Source organism: Triturus cristatus, chromosome 10, assembly GCF_964204655.1.
Source record: "Triturus cristatus chromosome 10, aTriCri1.1, whole genome shotgun sequence".
NCBI classification, from domain to species: Eukaryota; Metazoa; Chordata; class Amphibia; order Caudata; family Salamandridae; genus Triturus; species Triturus cristatus.
Genome location: NC_140593.1, coordinates 500683077 through 500702497, shown reverse-complemented (window position 1 = coordinate 500702497; position 19421 = coordinate 500683077). Strand labels below are relative to the sequence as shown.

Sequence of the window (19421 nt, the reverse complement as noted above, 5' to 3'; positions counted from 1 at the left end):
ATGGTGTAAGAGTGCGTGCGTTGCAGGGATGATTGTTTATGTGCAAGAAGGAACACCTCCCTGCATATAAAAAATCATAAAAGGCGGGTTGCTCCTCTATATTTGCTGCAGAATGCAACACACATAGAAAGAGCAAAAAAACAAGGAGAAATAAAAGTATTTCTCCTCTTTGTGCCACTTATGCACCGCCCCTAGGGATTCGTAGGATTGTGACGCATTCCCTGGTTACGACATTTTGTAAATCTGGGAATGTGTCAGGTTCCATGGATGTTGCTTGGGAACGCCCGCAGCAGCACCCATGGAACGCCCCTTTCACTCAGAGTAATTAGTAGAATGGTCCCATATTTAAAAGGCCACGAAAAGTCATGCAGGGTGACTTTATGCAGCCTTGTAAATGTAAGCAGGCACACTGCACCACTCGTGCTTCTAAAATAGTGATGCACCGGCGCCGCAATGGGTTTATAAATGAGGCCCTATGTTTCCTGGAGTGAGTGCTAAAAAATCCTTGTATCCTTCCTGCATTCAGCCTGTGGTGCCCACTTACCTTGGCCAACGTGTACACGGTGCTTGATCCTAGATGTACGTGTGCACAAAGGTGTTTGTAGGAGTAGGGGTTTTGGTGAGAGTGGATGAATTTTGAATTCCACATTTGGCTTGATCATAGGTTCTTCAGATAAAAAATGTTAAAATAGAAAAGCGTGCCAAATTTTCTTTACTCGCAAAGCTTTCTTTACTAAAAGGGGATACGCATAGTTAAGATTTCAATGTAGAATCCACGAGAGTACACCAAGACACTGCAAACATAGGGCCTCATTTACAAAGCCGTTGCGTCACTGGTGTGTCACCTTTTTTAAAACACCGGCGGCACAGTGTGCCTGCCCATATTTACAAGGCCATGTAAAGTTACCCAGGGTGATTTTTCATGACCTTGTAAATATGGGTTCCTTTCACGCATTACTCTGGATGAAAGGGGTATTCCATGACTGGTGTTGTGGGTGTTCCCACGCAACATCCATGCAACCTGACACATTCCCAGATTTACAACATTTTGAAAAGCTGGGAGTGAGTCAGAATCCTATGCCTCCCAAGGGGAGGTGTAGGAGTGGTGCAAGAGGAGACATACTTTTATTTCTCCTCGTTCTTTTCTCTTTCTATGCATTCTGTATTCTGTAGCATGCATAGCAAGAGGAAAATGTCATCACAGATTGTATTTTGGCTTCCTGCACAAAAAAATCACCACCGCAATGCAGGCATTCGTAAAAAATGACTCACGGGTGCCTGCGCTGGCTCATGGCAGCCAATTGTGTGCCAGCGCAGGGGAAAGCACACGCATGCATTGCATTGTTGTCAACACAATGCATCAAATGTGCTTTGAAAATGATGCAGTTCTGCACAGGTAAATGGCTTGCAGCACGACGCTACATCATTTTCTTGTAAATGAGGGGGTATATTGACCACCCCCAAATTCATGCAGCAAATTAACTATGCCAAAGTGCTTTAAAAGTGTACAAATCAACACAAAACTCGCCACTGTTTTCAAATCTTATACCACTTAAAGGCTCATAATTACCAGTTTGAACTTAATAAATTATTATTATTTTTGGAAATAACTTTTTCAAAATTTGTTTATTTCGTTCTCTTCCAGAAGTAAAACGTTTACATACATTTGTTTGCATACCATTTCCCTTGAAGTTGGAAAAACATTCCTATACCGTTTTAAAAATAGTAAAATTCTGTACTAATTTATTTCCATTTTCTAGTCATTGTTGACAAAAAAGCTGCCATCTAGAATGAAAGTGTAACCAATTTTAGAACATGTACTGGTGCTTTTTTACATGGAAAACAGGCGCCAGAATTGATATACACTACGTAGCGTGGCATCTGCTTCACTTAGCATTCACAATGAGAAGCCTTCAAATCTGTGTATCCTTCCGCCGAGGTACCACAAGGTGAAATACATGGACAGTCAGACATTGTGGTAACTTGATACATTTAAACCAAGGAGGACTTTGCTAGACTGGCTGCTGAGGTATCCATCATTTCTGGTGCACTGTGGTGTCTTTCTGCATATAAAGGACCCTAGATTCATTGTGTCAATCAAATGCTGTAGGAGGTCCCAGACTGTTCGGTACTTAAACTAATGTTCCCAAGTCAGGGAATGAGCTAGGGACCAGGCACTTTACTCCGGAAGCACCAGGTGTGGGTAAGGACACGGGTACACTTTTCTCCTCCACATCCTTGATGACTTTGGTGTATCAGACGGCTGGAAACGGTTTAATTTCTCAAGATTATTGGATGCCATCTGTGAAAAATCACGGTATATGTCCTGGTAGGTCTCGTCATCTGGCTATCCATATAGTCCTTCAGATTGCCGCATCTCCTCATTCATTCTTTCCACTCGCAACAGTGTTACAATATCAGCATTTGCAGCTTCAACGGCAATAGTCAAGGGGTCTTTTCCTTCTTCATCTTTGGTGTGCTGATTTGCTCCACGTTTCAGAAATAAGCAGACTTGCCCAGTGTGCCCTGAAACTGTTGCATGATGCAGGGGTCCTCTGCCATACAGATCCATGTGATTAACATTGGCACCATTCTGTAGCAGGAACTCACAAGTGACCAAAGAACCCCCATGCACAGCCTGAATGAGTGGTGTTGCGTTGTTTTCCTCTGCATTCACCCAGTTAACATCTGCGCCAAGTGCCAATGCTTCTGCCATATCAGGAAGGCTTTTCTCATACGCAGCTCGATAAAGGTGCAGCCCTGGATGAAACTTCTTCGAATCCTGAAATACTGAAGAATCTCGCTTCTCCACCTCTAGGACTGGTTCATACAAACTGTTTGAGGATACAGTAGAGGCAAGAAGTTCTCGGCTGCCTTCTGAACTGTAGTGGATTAAACTGTCATTGCTTTTCACTGAACTTCTGGAAGATGTTGAGAAGTGATCCTGTGATGCCAGGGACTTCTCAGAACTATTGAGGTCTTCATTCTTGCACTGGAAATAAGGCCTTTTCTGTCCATCAAGAGGGTGTGAAGCAACGCAGTCCTGATTCACAAACTTCTTTTCCATGTACTTTGCTCTGATATATACCTCCTTTTCCAGTCTTGGACTTTCACTGTCTGGCTTCTTTATTCCAAGGGTTTTCAATTTAGCTTCATATATTCGATTAATAACTTGATTCCCCAGTTCACACATCAGCTTTAGTAATTCAGGCTTCCATGTATCTAACGTTAATGACCTCACTTTTGAAAAGTGCACACCAAGACTCCTGTGAATCCCAGAACACTCAATGCACAGGATGATTCCAAGGTTGATGCTGGCCCATCGCGGATCCGCCAGACCACAATCGCAGCAGACAGAGTTTCCAGCGATACACTGAATCCGCTGTAATGCACTTTCACCTTTAACTAATTTTTCTTTCACCTCGCTGCCAGAGTCCAGACTTCCTGTGGAAGGTGAAGATTTCTTATCCAGCTTCTCCGTCTCATCACTCTTTTCTATATATGCTGTAGCAATACCAGTTTGGACAGCTTTAATCCATGCCGGTCGCAGCTTTTCTGAGTCAGCCTGTAGCATACGGCTCTTTGTTGGTGTGACTACTTCAAAGCAGAAACGTCTTTCTAGGTCTTCAAAGTGTTTAACTGTGCAGAGCCGTAAATCTTCGACAACCACTGTGGGGTTATCCTTCATTTTTTTCTGATATACCAGTTGGTTGTTTTGTATTGAGAACCAGCGCCTGTTCCAAGTTTTAAAGGCATTGCTGGCCCTTTTAAAGAGATATCCTTCCATTACAATGCCATTAGCAGCATCAACATTGTATTCAAGTCTGAGATCGTCGTTGGTGAAATCCTTTTGCTGAATAGTGGAGTGTTTTTGTTCCATGTCCCTCTTCTCCTTTGCTGCATCCACAACAAGCCGATCCAACTGTGAACCAAGCTCTTTCATGTGCGGTTCAAGTTCACTGAAGAGATCGTAGCCCTGGTGGAAGAAGCCTAGATGTGCGTACATGAAGGATAACATCGATTTTAAAATTTCAGACCTTCGCTTTGACTGAAGAACATTGATTTGAAGGACGTAGTCCACTGCTATGTGCCGGAAGCATTTTCTTTTTGCGTTTAAGATGTTTGTTGCCTCCTCCACCTTGTGCAGTTTTGTTCTTTGAACTTGGGCAGTTTTAACTAGTGCGTTTTCTTTTTCTTTACTGACCTTATCAAACTGCTTCTTTGCTTCTTTAAATTTTCTAAGATCTTCCTTAATAAAGATTTGGAGCTGTGTTTTAATGGATCTATGAGCTTCGTCAAACAGGATTGTGTGATAATTGATCATTTCTTGGAGGCTGTCAGAAAACTTCGTCAAGCTAGACTCAATCACCACATCCTTGCTTGAATACTGTGCGAGGTCCCGAATGCCATTCATAAATTGCTTGTTGGCAGCACAAAAGGTCTTGCCTGCATCAATCATGCCACTACATAACTTAACAAGCTTATCAAGTTTCACTTCCAGTCCCGTCACATCACCTTCAACTTCCATCAAAGCGGCTCTGAAATGGGGAAAGTCCTTCAAGCACTCCTGGAAATCAACGGTCACCTTCATGCTGTCCCCTTGGCCCCTCCCAGGCGATCAAGGTAAGGGCAGGAATAAGGAGGCAGCAGCAAGATAAGGGGATCTGAGCACAGAAGTTGAAGTTTGTCACACTTCAGCCTGCCTCACCGCTGCCCAGCTCTCAGCGCTTCCTCCACTTCTGAACACAGTCCTTGCTGGCAGACACTCCAGACTCCTAGATACACACATAGACATAGACAACGGACAACAATGCAAGAGTCCGAGCGTCATAGACACAAAAGATAGAATCAGATTGTCGTCCTCAGCAATGTTCCACCAATTTATTTGCATTTTCAGCAACAAGGCAATTCATCATTGGAGGTAGTGTTTTTTAGTTATTTTTCTGTTCAAAGGCAAACCTGAGTTTTTTTTATTGTCTGGTCACAAAGGTAGACTTTAAAGGAAGGTTTCTGCAACCACAGAGACTCCTGCTCCCCAAAGTCTTTCTCAATAGGGGATACCTGTCTCCTAAACTAGTATACTATTGAACGTGTTCCAGGTTATTTAACACCTCACAGATGCCTTAATTAGGACTGTGGATTCTGTAAAACAAGATGTTTATAATTTCCGAAAATCAATAGATCAATACAGCTCTTGATTGACAGTTTTTAATTTAGGGACATTTTCTTTTGTTTCACACATGCTTCATCCGTGGGCCTTGGAAAGAGAAACCATTAAGAGTAATTGAGGTCTGCAGTCAGCAGGTATGGGTCCATGGCCACGTTTCGTACACGAGGAAAAACAGTATAGACTTAAAACATCACCAGAAGACATCACATTAAAGTCAAAGGAACACATAAGCACACATCTTAATTTTATCAAGGCCCGGCTCCAGGAATTTTTATTTGGGTGGGCCAAGTGTACATTCGGGTGGGTCACTGCGAGCCCGATTTGTCACTTATATGTCTAGCCAGGCATGCTTCAGGGCCCTCCTTTATCTCTCCTTAGTCTTACAAGGGCCAATAAAATGCATTATTTTCCTTTCAAATCTCTTTCTAAATGTTATCACTCTCAAAAAGTATTTTTTTCATGTAATGTCCCCTTGATGGGAAGAGCAGGTTTCTGAGGTGGGATTATCAGGCAAGTGACACTTCTCGGGCTCTCCCTCATGACCTCCTCCTCAGATCCCCTCACTGCCACCCTCCACCAGCGCCCCTCATCTCTCCGTAGCGCCCCTATTGACCTCCTCCTCAGACTACCTCACTACCACCCTCTTCCAGTGCCCATCATCTCTCTGTAGCCTCTTCCCCTATTGACCTCCTCCTTGGACTCCCTCACTACCACCCTCCACCAGCGCCCCTCATCTCTCCGTAGCCACTCTCTCATGCATTTCATTTGTTGTATAGCGCTACTCATATCAGTGTAGGGTGTCACAGTACTTTACATTACGCACACATTATACAGAGACAAACGATCATGCAAGTATGTAAATCAGTCTACAGGGAATGTCACATAAGCCAATGAGGATTATAAGGTGTAGGAATCACATGTCATACATACTGGTGGGCAGTATATTTTAAGAGGGTTTGGTCTGGAGGAAACGCAGGATTAAAGCATACTCCAGTGGTTAGGGGTTGGCTTTACTGACAAAAATGTATATCTGCTTAAACAAACTCTTTTAGCAATATTAGAATAATGTAAGACTGGGGAAGTTCTAACTATATTACAACACAAATAAAAGCTAAGTTCTAAGAATAACATTCAGGTTTGCATGCAACTCTTTGATGACAGTTCACAGGTCACTGTCCTACGATAGGATTGTAACTTCTGAACTGCAAATAACACACACATTTCTGTGACAAAGGCAGTAACCCACTGAGCTATCCACAGAAAGGAATATGCTACTTACCAGTATGCATCTGTTCTTGGCATGTAGAGCTGCAGATCTACACACTATGCATAGATCGCCATCTGGTGTTGGGCCCAGATGTTTGTACTTGTTTTTGTCTTGGAAAGTCTTTGGAAGTCACGAGGTATGTGACTCCTCCTTTGGATCATAGTGCGCATGGGCATCAGCTCCATCCTCAGATTGTTTTTCGCCAGCAGGGAAATGATGGAGCTTTGTAAGAAACAGGAAAGATGCCCAGGTATGCTGTATCTAAGTAAGATAATACTGGAACAGATAAAGGTAGCCAGGGAGGCGGGTGGGCGTGTGTAGATCTGCAGCTCTACATGCCAAGAACAGATGCATACTGGTAATTAGCATATTCCGTTCGAGGCATATGAGCTGCAGATTACACACTATGCATAGATTGTATAGCAGTATCCCCTCCTAGCGGCGACCAACAGTATCTGTTGCAGTAGTTTGAAATACAGTTTTGAGTACAGCCTGGCCCACACTAGCTTGTTGTTTAGTTTGCACATCGACACAATAGTGTTTTGTGAATGTGTGCGGTGTAGACCATGTAGCTGCACTGCAGATATCGTCTAAGGGAATGTTCCCTAAAAATGCCATTGAAGCCCCTATCTTTCGTGTTGAGTGTGCTTTAGGAGGAACAGATAATGTACGTTTTGCTTTGTGGTAGCAAACTTGTATGCATTCGATAATCCACCTAGCTATCCCAGATTTTGAAATGGGGTTGCCCTTGTGTGGTGGTGAGAAAGACACAAATAGTTGTTTGGTCTTACGAAAAGGTTGTGTTCTTTCTATGTAGTACAGCAGTGCTCTTTTGACATCTAAGGTGTGAAGAGCTCGTTCTGCGACTGTTTGTGGCTGGGAGAAGAATACAGGCAGCTCTACAGATTGATTTAGGTGGAAGGGAGAAATGACTTTAGGATTAGTTCGGAGAACAACCTTATTATGCTGCATCTGCAGAAAGGGTTCCTGAAAAGTTAGTGCTTATAGTTTGCTAACTCTTCGTAGAGAAGTAATGGCTACTAGGAAAGCAGTTTTCCATGTTAAGAATTGTAGTTCACATTTATGTAGAGGTTCAAATGGAGGTCCCATTAGTCTTGTGAGAACGATGTTTAAATTCCACACAGGTGAAGTTGGTACTCTGGGGGGAATTATTCTTTTGAGTCCTTCCATAAAAGCCTTTATGGCAGGTACTCTGAAAAGTGATAGATGTTGCCTATTTTGTAGATATGCTGCTATGGCAGCAAGATGCAGTCTGATAGACGTGTAGGCTAAGTTGCATCTTTGGAGGTGTAATAAGCAGCCTATGATGTGTTGGATAGACACATCTAGGGGATCAGTGTCGTTGTTACGACAGTATATTACAAAGCGTTTCCACTTGGCTGCATAGCATGCTCTAGTGGTAGGCCGTCTAGCTTCTTTCATGACGTTCATACAGTCAGGAGGAAGGTTAAGGTAACCGAATTCTAGGACTTCACGAGCCAGATCGCTAAGTTGAGCTGAGCTGGGTCTGGGTGTTGGATCTCTCCATGGTTCTGGGTTAAGAGGTGTGGAGAGAGGTGTAATTTTTGGTGCGGAACTACGGAGAGTTCCAGCAATGTGGTGTACCATGGTTGTCTGGCCCAAGTTGGAGCAACTAGGATGAGCGTTTCTCAGCCGACCACTTCTACTAAGGTATGAACAAACTATTACCATTGCAACGGCTAGTTTTCTTTGCGTGTTATCTTTAAAAGTGTGCACGACGTGTTAAATTGAGTTGACTCGCTAGCAGCTCACAAACGGTACCATTATTTACCTCTACAGCTTTACAACCGATGACCTCTCCTAAGGTATGAACAGACCTTTTCATTATATCTTGACACCCATTTCCGTAAACTTGTATTAGGACTCCAGTTCTTGATCACTGACATTCATATAATCCGGTCTGCTTTTCCATTCTTCCAGACATATGAGTTTTTTTATACCCAGTGAACATCCAACTACACAGTTAAACAGGTAACTTGTTGTTAAACACGTCTATCTTGTATCAGAGCTATTGAGATTGAGCCCCTACCACATGATCCTAACTAGAAATATGGTGCGGTTTATTTTTCAGATCGGCCCCTGACGAAGGAACCGGCTGGTTCCGAAATGCATTGGGCATTTAGCAATTCTTTCTGCTGTGTATAAATTTTTATGTTACTACAATATGTTCAGCATATGCAACTTGACAACATGTGTATAACTGATTCTATCAATGTTATTCTTGTACAAATGACACAAATTTGTATTGGAGCAAATTGTTACTTTTTTTGAAAGCTGTCACACCTGACAACCATGTACAAAAGTTCAGAGTAAACTTTGATTTAATGCTGAAAATTAAAAACAAAAGTTTCAAACAAACCAGTGTCGTGAAGGACACTTTGTGAACAGTGCTCAGTTGTATACAGGCCCTCAACCTGTCAATACCCGGTCTGGGAGAAGAATACAGGCAGCTCTACAGATTGATTGAGGTGGAAGGGAGAAATGACTTTAGGATTAGTTCGGAGAACAACCTTATTATGCTGCATCTGCAGAAAGGGTTCCTGAAAAGTTAGTGCTTATAGTTTGCTAACTCTTCGTAGAGAAGTAATGGCTACTAGGAAAGCAGTTTTCCATGTTAAGAATTGTAGTTCACATTTATGTAGAGGTTCAAATGGAGGTCCCATTAGTCTTGTGAGAACGATGTTTAAATTCCACACAGGTGAAGTTGGTACTCTGGGGGGAATTATTCTTTTGAGTCCTTCCATAAAAGCCTTTATGGCAGGTACTCTGAAAAGTGATAGATGTTGCCTATTTTGTAGATATGCTGCTATGGCAGCAAGATGCAGTCTGATAGACGTGTAGGCTAAGTTGCATCTTTGGAGGTGTAATAAGCAGCCTATGATGTGTTGGATAGACACATCTAGGGGATCAGTGTCGTTGTTATGACAGTATATTACAAAGCGTTTCCACTTGGCTGCATAGCATGCTCTAGTGGTAGGCCGTCTAGCTTCTTTCATGACGTTCATACAGTCAGGAGGAAGGTTAAGGTAACCGAATTCTAGGACTTCAGGAGCCAGATCGCTAAGTTGAGCTGAGCTGGGTCTGGGTGTTGGATCTCTCCATGGTTCTGGGTTAAGAGGTGTGGAGAGAGGTGTAATTTTTGGTGCGGAACTACAGAGAGTTCCAGCAATGTGGTGTACCATGGTTGTCTGGCCCAAGTTGGAGCAACTAGGATGAGCGTTAAGGAGTGTTGCTGTAGTTTGCGCACCACTAGTGGAATGAGTGGGAGAGGCGGAAAAGCGTACGCAAATCTGCCTGACCAGTTCATCCATTTTGCATTGCCTTTGGACAATGGGTGAGGATACCGGGTGGCGAAGTTTGGGCATTTGGCGTTTTCTTGGGTGGCGAAGAGGTCTGTGAGAAGTTGGCCTGGCATTTGCTGGTCACTAGTTATAGTGGCCACCTTGCACCAGTCCAATTCGACTCTTATGGTAGATCGGTTTAAGACAACCTTTTAAAGAAATCAATCCTAGTGGTAGCTGTGGGGAGCAGCCTTCAGGCTAAGTCTCAGAGGAATGTATAGCAGCTTGTTTTACCTTATAATCTCTTGAATTACCAAATGAAAGGACACCACACAGGTATATATATCAAATATATATGTATTTATTTCTAGACACACTCTACTAATCTCTTTATGAGATTAGAAGTTAGGAACACATTCAAACATCAACGTTTCACAATAAGTTAAGCACAAATATGGCTGGGGCCCGAGGGGCGTACCAGACCATATACTAAAAAAGAGGTTTAGGAAAGTCGACTTGCAAGGGGACAAGGCCTAGGGCCTGTAGAATCACTGGGGCTTCACTAATCCACCCAAGGCAGCTAAGTAAAAGACCCACGAGAGACGCGTGCAGTGTGACAACACAGCCGCGGGTTCCCTATTGGTTTCAATGGAGCAAATCGCGGTTGGATTTGTAAAGTTTTAGGGTACTTCGAGGAAGTCTACAAGCAAGCCACTTACAAGGTACGTAATTCGAGGGCCAACACACACTAGGGCACCGGAGTGCACGAGTTACCTCACCCAGGCAAGTCGGGTGCATAGGTGTCTTTTGGTGTCGGGTCGCGCCGTTGTTTTCTATGGAAGCCAAAGAAGATTTGCTGCTTGCGAAGACTGAAGAAGTGTCCGGTGGAATCCAAGGCTGGATTCAAGAGGAAGATGACCTGAAAGCAGAAGGAACAGTGTTCACAGTCACTTGCCAGTGACCCGGGCCAGGAAGATGGATGCCTACGGAAGTCGGGTGATTTCAGGTGATCAAGGGTATTTTGACTCTTCCACCACGAGGACCAGGAGGCGTCGACGACGGCCAGGAGCTGGAATCGGAGTGTTCCACGAAGTCTGCAGCTTACTGAGGTGTCGGCAACCGGATGGAGCCAACAAGCCCTGGCAACAGCAAGTCTCGTGGAATTCAAGAAAAGTCAGCGGGGCAGACCAGCAAGGCCTGAGGGACTCACCCAGCGAGGGTAAGTCAAGACAGGCCTGGAGCAACCAGGGGAGCCCTTTGGTTCGATGAAGAAGTCTTCAGGGGACCCACAAGCCAGCCGGCAAGAGATCGCGAAGACGCCTCATGAGGATTCACTTCACAGGAGCCCACGGTCACTCGGGACGAGGTAGGCCTCTGATTTTCGAGGGAAATCCTGCTGGAGGCTTGGGCCACACGTGATCCAAAGCACAAGTTCGTAGACCGTCGTGAAGGGGTTGCACTCGACAATAGTGTACGGTTCCCAGGTATTGCAGTTCCTCGTCACTCGTGGGGTCCACTCGCCTCAGCTTCGCTGGGGACTCACAATGGCCGTCGAGTAGTCAGGAAATCCAGTTCCGGGGCTGCAGGGACTTCGAACTCCGGCGGGAGCGGGAAAGTTTGCGACCGTTGATTCAAGTTTTTGGTGCCTGCCAAGCAGGGGAGTCACTCCTTGACTCCAAGGGAGATTCTTCCATCTTCCAAAGGTAGTGGAACGTCGAAGGGCCAGGATTCTTCTTGTAAAGCGTCGTCCAGGGATATCTAACTTGCAATGGCAAGGGTTACCTATCTTATAGTAAAAGAAAGGGAGGGACTAGCTCTATGACCACTCCTCTAGGAGGGTCAGGGGGTGGGTGGTTACACCCACTTCCCTTTGTCCAGTTTCGCGCCAGAGCAGGGGCTGGTAGCCCCTGAACCGGTTTGAGCTGGCATATGCACAGAGGAGCCTACTGCTCCCCCAGTGCAGGACTTCAAAGCACTCTAGGAGTGCACCCACCCTGCTCCAATACACTAAATCCTGTCTGGAAGGTGGTGACACCTCCCTGTGACAGGATGCCTATTGTTGTGCCTCCTCCACTGCGAGTTTCAGTCAGCAGCAGGAGGGCAGCCCAGTGGCTGTGCTGGTGGCATTCATTTTGTGATGCCAGGACTCTTTCAGATTTCTACTGTGTTTTTCCACAGTGGGTACATGTCGTCCCCTCTAGAAGGGTGGGATCATACTCCTACACCAGTTACTGGTGTGGGGGTATGATTCCAAGTTGTTTGACACCAAACACGACATGTTTTGATGCGGTCATTAAAAAGTTAGCATTTACCGGTAGGTTATAATGCACTTAAGAGTATATGGTTTAACCGCATCCACAAACAGCCACAGAAACCAAGCACCCTGCCCTCAGGATTGATAGGGCCTGTCTTAGGGGTGACTGATAGGTTTATATGTGTGTGTATGGTGAGATATAGGAACCTATACCTCAGTGAGGAGTGCTAACACTACCTCACCCAGGCTGCAGTAGCAGGCCTGTGGTGTCAGATTTAGTCTGCTTCCCAGGGGTGGCATAATACATGCTTCAGCCCCTGGTAGGCCTGTGAAGTACCTATGCCCTTGGTACCTAAGGTACCATATACTAGGGGCTCATAAGGTACCACAGTATCCAATCACTAGTGCATCTAATATGCACTCCAGTCATTTAAGGGAGTAAGCAGATAGGCCGGGGACCTGGATAGTAGGATCCCAGCCAGACTAGTCAAAAACCATTCAAACACCATCTGAAAAAACAGTTGAAGAACTTGCGGATGAAGTTCCCACTCGTAGATTTGTTGTGTTTGACGGCTCAACAGATCAGCTATTGTGTTTTGGATTCCTGGGGCATGTTGGGCCTGGAGAAAAATGTTCTGAGGTATAGCCCACCTCCATATGCTCTCTGCGAGCTGAGAGAACTGCAGAGAGTGTATCCCGCCTTGTTTTTGCATATAATACATGGCTGTCATGTTGTCCGTGTGGACTAAGACAGCTTTGCCTGATATGTGTTTTTGAAATGCTTTCAAGGCTAGGAATATGGCTAGTAACTCCAGGTGGTTAATGTGGAGTAACTTTTGTTGAGGTGTCCACCTGCCCTGCATGGTGTGATGTAGTAGGTGAGCTCCCCAGCCAGAGAGTGATGCGTCCGCTGTCATAACTATTTGAGGAATCGGCTCTAGGAACGGTCGCCCTTTGGAAAGGTTCTTGGTGTTCCACCACTGCAGAGAGCGATGGGTACGACCGTCTACCAACACCAGATCTGTTAGCTGACCTTGAGCTCCGTTCCATTGGCGTGCTAAGCACTTTTGGAGAGGACGCATCTGGAGTCTTGCATGAGGCACTATGAATATGCAAGAGGCCATCATCCCTATGAGTTGCATGAACACTCGAGCTGGAAGAGAGTGTTGCGGTTGGAATTTGGTGAGAAGAGCTTATATGCTTGCTATCCTGGCGGGACTGGGATAGACCAGCGCCCTTGAGGTGTGTATTGTGGCACCGAGGTATTGTTGCGTGCTGGGACTTGGCGTGGTTTATTGTGAACCCCAGGTCGTGAAGTTGTTGAATAGTGGCGTGAGTGTGTTGTACACACTGACTGTATGAGCTGGCTTTTATGAGCCAGTCGTCTAGATATGGGAAGATGTGGATGTGTTGTCTTCTAAGGTGTACTGCCACCACCGCTAGGCACTTGGTAAACACTCTTGGTGCTGTGGTGACTCCGAATGGGAGTACTTTGAATTGATAGTGCTGACCGTCTACTACGAATCTGAGATATTTTCTGTGAGTGCTGTGAATGGGAATGTGGAAATAGGCATCCTTGAGGTCTAGGGTAGCAAGGTAGTCGCCCTGTGAAAGCAGAGGAAGGACCTGCTGAAGTGTGACCATGTGGAAACGGTCTGAGTGTATGTATAGGTTTAGGGGTCTGAGGTCTAAAATAGGCCTTAGAGAGCCGTCCTTTTTTGGTATGAGAAAATAGAGGGAGTAAACTCCCTTGTTTTGTTGGTGCAGGGGAACTGGTTCTATTGCACTTTTTTGTAGGAGGGAGATTACCTCCTGCTTTAGCAGTAACAGATGTTCTTGTGACATTGGATGCTGTTTGGGTGGTATGGTGGGGGGGTAGATGTTAGTTCGAGACAGAAGCCTGATTGAATTATCTGTTGCACCCACCTGTCTGAAGTGATGTTTGCCCAGGCAGGGAGGAATTGGTGGAGTCTTCCCCCGACTGGAGTGGAATGGTCTGGGGGAAGTGGAGGGAAGTCATGGTTGGGGATGGAGGCAGAGCGGGAGTTGTTGTTTTTGCCTCTGCCTTTGCTGTTGTTTCCCTTGTAACCACGCCTTTGTTAACCTCTAGTAATGGTGGATTGGGTGGGAGCCTTGTAAGAAGTGGAGGGGCTATCAGAGGAGTAGCCTCTGTGCGTGTTTCTGAAGGACGAGCAACAAAAGGACCGTCTGGGAGCTTGCGACTGCAAGTCTCCCATAGATTTGGCTGTGTCTGTATCCTTTTTTCATTTTCTCAAGTGATACGTCCACATTGGGGCCAAATAGGTGTTGCTCATCGAATGGCTGATTGAGTATGGAACTCTGGACTTCAGGTTTAAAACCTGAGATGCGTGACCAGGCATGCCTACGCAAAAGGACACTGGTGTTTATTGCCCGTGAGGCGGTATATGCCACATCTAAGGCACAACGGATGGAGGTGTTAGTGATGGTTTTACCTTCCTGTATGAGTTAATTGGCCCTGTTTTTATACCTGTCAGGGAGTTGCTGCATTATGGACTCAAGTTCATCATAATGTGCCCTGTCATACCTGGCTAAGAGCGCTTGGGTATTAGCAATGCGCCATATGTTTGCTGCCTGTGATGCTGTGCGTTTGCCAGAGGCGTCCAGGATTTTAGATTCCTTATCTGGTGGTGGTGCGTCACCTGATGTTTGGGAATTGGCTCTCTTCCTTGCATTGGAGACTACCAAGGAGTCTAGGGGTGTGGGCCCTTAATGTATGCTGGATCAGTAGGAGCAGCCTTATACTTTTTTTCTATTCTCTGGTTGATGACTCGAGCCCTGACTGGGTCTTTAAAGATCTCTGGTGTATGCTTAATGACACAAGAACACAGAGAGGGTGAGGGACTATCACTCTTGTTCCCCCTGGTTAAATCAATTAAACAACAAAAGAGTGACAAGGGGATAGGGAGCAAAAAGAGGCACGGGCAAAAACCAAAAATATTTGTTCTTTTAACAAATATTTTTGGTTTTTGCCCGTGCCTCTTGTATGCTTAATGACCCCTTTAAGCATGGGTAAAATTGAGGTGGACCTTTGTGTGGTGTCGAAAGTGTCCATGAGAAAATCTTCCTCTACTGGGTCTGTATGAAGGGCAACCCCGTGGTACTGGGCAGCTCTGTGAAGGAGCTGGTTGAAGCTGATATTGTCCTCAGGAGGGGAAGGCCTGGAGGGGTAGAAGTCATCCTGTGGGGTGTAAGGGACGTCTGGGACACTAATTATCCCAGGGGTCTGGGGAGCCAGTAGGGGTAGGGTCTCCTAGAGGTTGATCATCCACACCTCCCCATGCATCATCTGAGGTGTTGTCATTATCGTCATCTACTGGGGTAGGTGATGGTGTAGGAGAGCGGTGTGGTGGGGGAGGAGAAGGAAGAGGAGAAGGGATCCTTAATGGAGAGGTACAAACGTTGTAACCTTGATTTATATATGGAGCTGTTGAGGGGGTTATTCATGCCATTCCCAAGGGAGTGACTGCCATGTTCAAGTGCCGGGAACCCGAAGGCTTGCTAGCTTCAGGATGGTCAAAGGTGATTGTAATTTTCCTGGCCAAGGACTCTTTATCCTTTGTTAGGCTGCGTTGATCTGGGCCTTTTGCCCCTTTTAACAGACGCATTGTGTGAAGTGGTAGTTGTAGTGGGCTGGGGTAACAGGGAGGGACTATCTTTTTTAACTCGATACCTCATTTAGCAAACAAGTCCTTCTGCTGTCAAATCTGTTCGGTGAGAGTATTATTGATGAATGTGGCTGTTGTGAATTCTTGACCCATGAGGCTCGAGTTTTGTTTGAACTCGATGCTTTCAATGTCGTTGGTATTGATATAGCTCAAGGGGGGGGGGGGGGGGAGAGAGCTTTAGATAATTTGAGCAATACACTTCTGTTGAGAGTGTCATGCGTTTCCCTTGAGAAATATTGGGGATTAAATACCAATTTGTTGTTATTTGGCGGGTCGTACTGCCACTCGTTAACTAAACACCTGTCAGTTTCTTTCTTTGCCACCTTGAACTCAGGGATAACCGAGGATAAGTCTTGGTATTCCGGTGTGTTTTTTTGTGGATAGATTTCACTTTCCCTATTTGTTTCTGGATTACGGCTAACGCCTGAGCCGTGTTCCTGGGTGAAGGTAGCCTCACCCGGTCTTGTTTCCCTTTTTGCCGTCCTGGTGTTCCCTACTACTGATTGTGTGGCCTGAGTTTTTAGATTGTTTTTCACCTTACTTGCTGCAGGTTTGAATAAACTATATATTTTTTCTGGCAGAGGTGGCTCCCTTATGTTATGGATTGAGGTACTTTGAGTGGCAGGAAGTGTAGGAGATAAGGTCGATTGCTCCTTGAGGCTTACTGCTTCCATGCTGTTTTGAGTTACTTTACCGTCTTGGGGAATTCCGTTTTGAATGGATGTTGCCCGGATTAGATCTAATGCCTGGCTTGTTTGTTTGCTCTTTCTGGACTTTCTCAGTCGTTTTCTCTCCCGTTTGGATAGTGGCTTGTGTAATTTTAATTGTCTTGACGGAGACTGCTTACTTTGAACTTGGAGTGATGAATTCAAGGCACCTGAGTTGTCAAGTACGCTTGGTGGATTAGATGTGGGTGTTGTTGTCTTGATTGATTTGATTAGTGCAGGGGTTTATCTTATTTCGCTGTTTTTGTGCCCCACGGTGGAATTGAGACATTCCAAGTCTTTTTCCTTTAAAGCATCTTTTTCTTTTAGAGCTTCTTTTTCTTTCTCTATTGGTGTTGCAGGCTTGGTTAAAACTTCTCTTGTTGTAACCAGTAGTTGTGTCAGTAGAGTTGGAACTAAAGCTAACTTATCGATTATTTGGGTGCAGTGGCAGTGACACATTTGATAAGCTGTTTCCCGGTCTCGCTGCACCCTCAGGATCATCTCATTGAAGCTGTGCAACTTTTGTTCGACCCCCTGAACATGGATTGCGAGGATATTCAGGAGGTCAACTTGGGTGTCCAATTTGTCTGCATGGAGGATCATTGCTTTGCTGATCGTGTCCATTGTGTTTAGCAGGTGAGGCCAGACTGGGGATGTTAATGGGCCACTTTGTTCTACTGGTGATTGGCGAGCGCGATTTTCCTGGTGATGCGAGTACCCTGAGAATGGCTCGCTCTGATGGTCAGAGAATCTGCTGGGTGATACCTTATTTTGAGTGGGTGGTATCTGGGTGGTGGATCCTGGGTGATTTAATTGGCATGACGTTTTGTCATTTGCTTTACCCTGACTGAGGTCCTGGCAGTAGTGCTTTTCTATTTTCGGTGTGTGGAAAAGTGAATCAAGTTTATCTTGCTTATGGGTGTTTGAATTGATGTTCCCCCGACAAGCGGGGGAGTAGGCTACTGACAACGAATATGGCATGCCCAAAGGACTCGAGGTGATTATATTAAACTGATGTGTTGGCTCCCTTTCGATGTGCCCATCTTGTCTGCTGAGACCGCTGTATCCGGGTGAAGATTGTTGTTGCTGGGACTGGCAGGGCGTATCCAAAATAGACGAGTGGAAATGAACAAGTGCCTCAGTTACCTGGAAGTTATTGCTTTGGCAGGTTTCTGGATGTTGGAGGGCTTTGGGTGTTAGTAATTGGGGATGTTGAATTTCTTTATTTTTGTTACCCGTGGAGTCCAAACCCGTGTGCAGGGGTTCTTTCTTTTCTTTCCTTTCACCCTCACTGTTGGTAGTACTTCTATCGCTTAGACAGTTAGTGTCGGCATCTTTTTGGAAGTCTTTGTCATTATTTGTTGTGTTGTTTGTGTTAGCAGCTTTCTAGTGTTTGGAAGCGTGACGACTCTGGTTTTCCTCTGTGGTTTTAATTGCGACCTTTAGAAAATCTGTAATCAGTGCCCGTTTGCTGCTGTTCGGGCAGGAGTTATGCCAGTTTAGAGCCGTATGGGTTATTTTCTTGCTTCCAACACACTTGCCTTGTGGGGCGGACTCTGCTGAGTTTTTTTTTGTCCTTTCCACTGTGCTTGCCTTGGCTGCTGGTACTTCTGTTATGGCTCCGCACTCGTGCCGTGCTTCTGTGTCCTCTGTGTTTAGCTGGCAAGGAACTACAGAGGACGTACCGGGGGCGATGTTCATTCGGGCCGTAATGTTAGTCAAGGCTCCCGCCTTACCCTTGTCCTCATCCTTATCCTCCACTTTTTCGTTTTTTGATGTGACTTGTGGGTGTTTATCCTTATTTTCCCCCTCCTCTTGTTCTCCCGGACCGCATTTCAGGATTTCACCGAATTTTTGTAGCCCACACTCTGACCGGCCTAGTGCGCTTGCCAGGCACCATGTGGCGCATACACGTGCTGGTCACTGGTCGCTGGATCTATGCTGAGCTGGGGCTCTGAGTACTGAACGTGTGTGTCATATTGGATTTGCATGCAGGTAGTTGTACAATTGGCAATACTTCAGATGGTTTTTGTATTGTTATTTTTACCAAGGTGTAGCCTTTGGGAATAGACCCAATTGTTTGTTTTTAAAGTTCAAAATGTTTTATTAAATTTTCCATAATAATGAACAAGTACAGACATTACAGAAAAAAATTATAAGCGAAAATACCTATATAAAATAAGAAATTACCAAAAGCATCTCTAAATACAATAGGTAAAGAAGTATAAATAATCAATTAAAGGAGGGAAGATAAACTAAAAAGAAGGGAAGGGAGGGAGCCATGGAAAATTGCAATGTCAACTTATTAGAAAAAAGAGCTACATATATCATATAAGGCTATAAATAGACTGACTGCAAAACGGTGAATCAAATATAAATATACAATTATAAAGCCAAGTATACATCTATAGGTAACCAAAAAGAGTGAAACAAATTAGAGTTATGATTGATCCCTTTTAGGGATAATTGAGCCCCTCTTCTTGTAAAAATAACCCATGACCACCAAGCATGAACCGATAAAGACGAAATATCCTTCCAGCAAAATGTAATAGACTTTAAAGCAGCTGACAATAGGAAATTAAACAGTTTACCTTCTAATTCAGTTAAGTTATGCAGAAGACCAACAGATTTACATATTAATATTTTGTAAGAAATAACATCATGAATATGAAATGTTTGTTGAATAATATCCCAAACATCAGACCAAAATTTAAAAATTAATGGACAATCAAAAAGCATATGTCTTAATGATCCAGGAAATAATTTACAATGCCAGCAAATGTCGTCTTGCATCAGTTTAGCACGAAATAAATGCACTGGGGTCCATAAGCAATTAAATAAAATATAAGAATTAGTTTGGTAAAGTGAAACAGGCAGCCATCCTGAAATACTATTAAGCCAAACAGTCGTCCAAATATCGTTGGACAAAGAAAGTGAAAGCTCAGCATTCCAAAATGTTGAAATAATATGTAAATTGTTTCCTATAGAATTAG

At 44.7% G+C, this 19421-nt stretch overlaps 1 protein-coding gene and 1 pseudogene across 4 annotated transcripts in view; both read right to left on the bottom strand.

Moving 5' to 3' along the window:
- Positions 1 to 19421, bottom strand: part of ESYT2 (extended synaptotagmin 2) — a 769824-nt gene that overhangs the window by 297663 nt on the left and 452740 nt on the right. The gene's annotated exons all lie outside the window — the stretch shown is intronic.
- Positions 1965 to 5390, bottom strand: LOC146789649 (arf-GAP with coiled-coil, ANK repeat and PH domain-containing protein 2 pseudogene; annotated as a pseudogene). The gene has a single exon (XR_014969843.1). The product of XR_014969843.1 is annotated as an arf-GAP with coiled-coil, ANK repeat and PH domain-containing protein 2 pseudogene (transcript).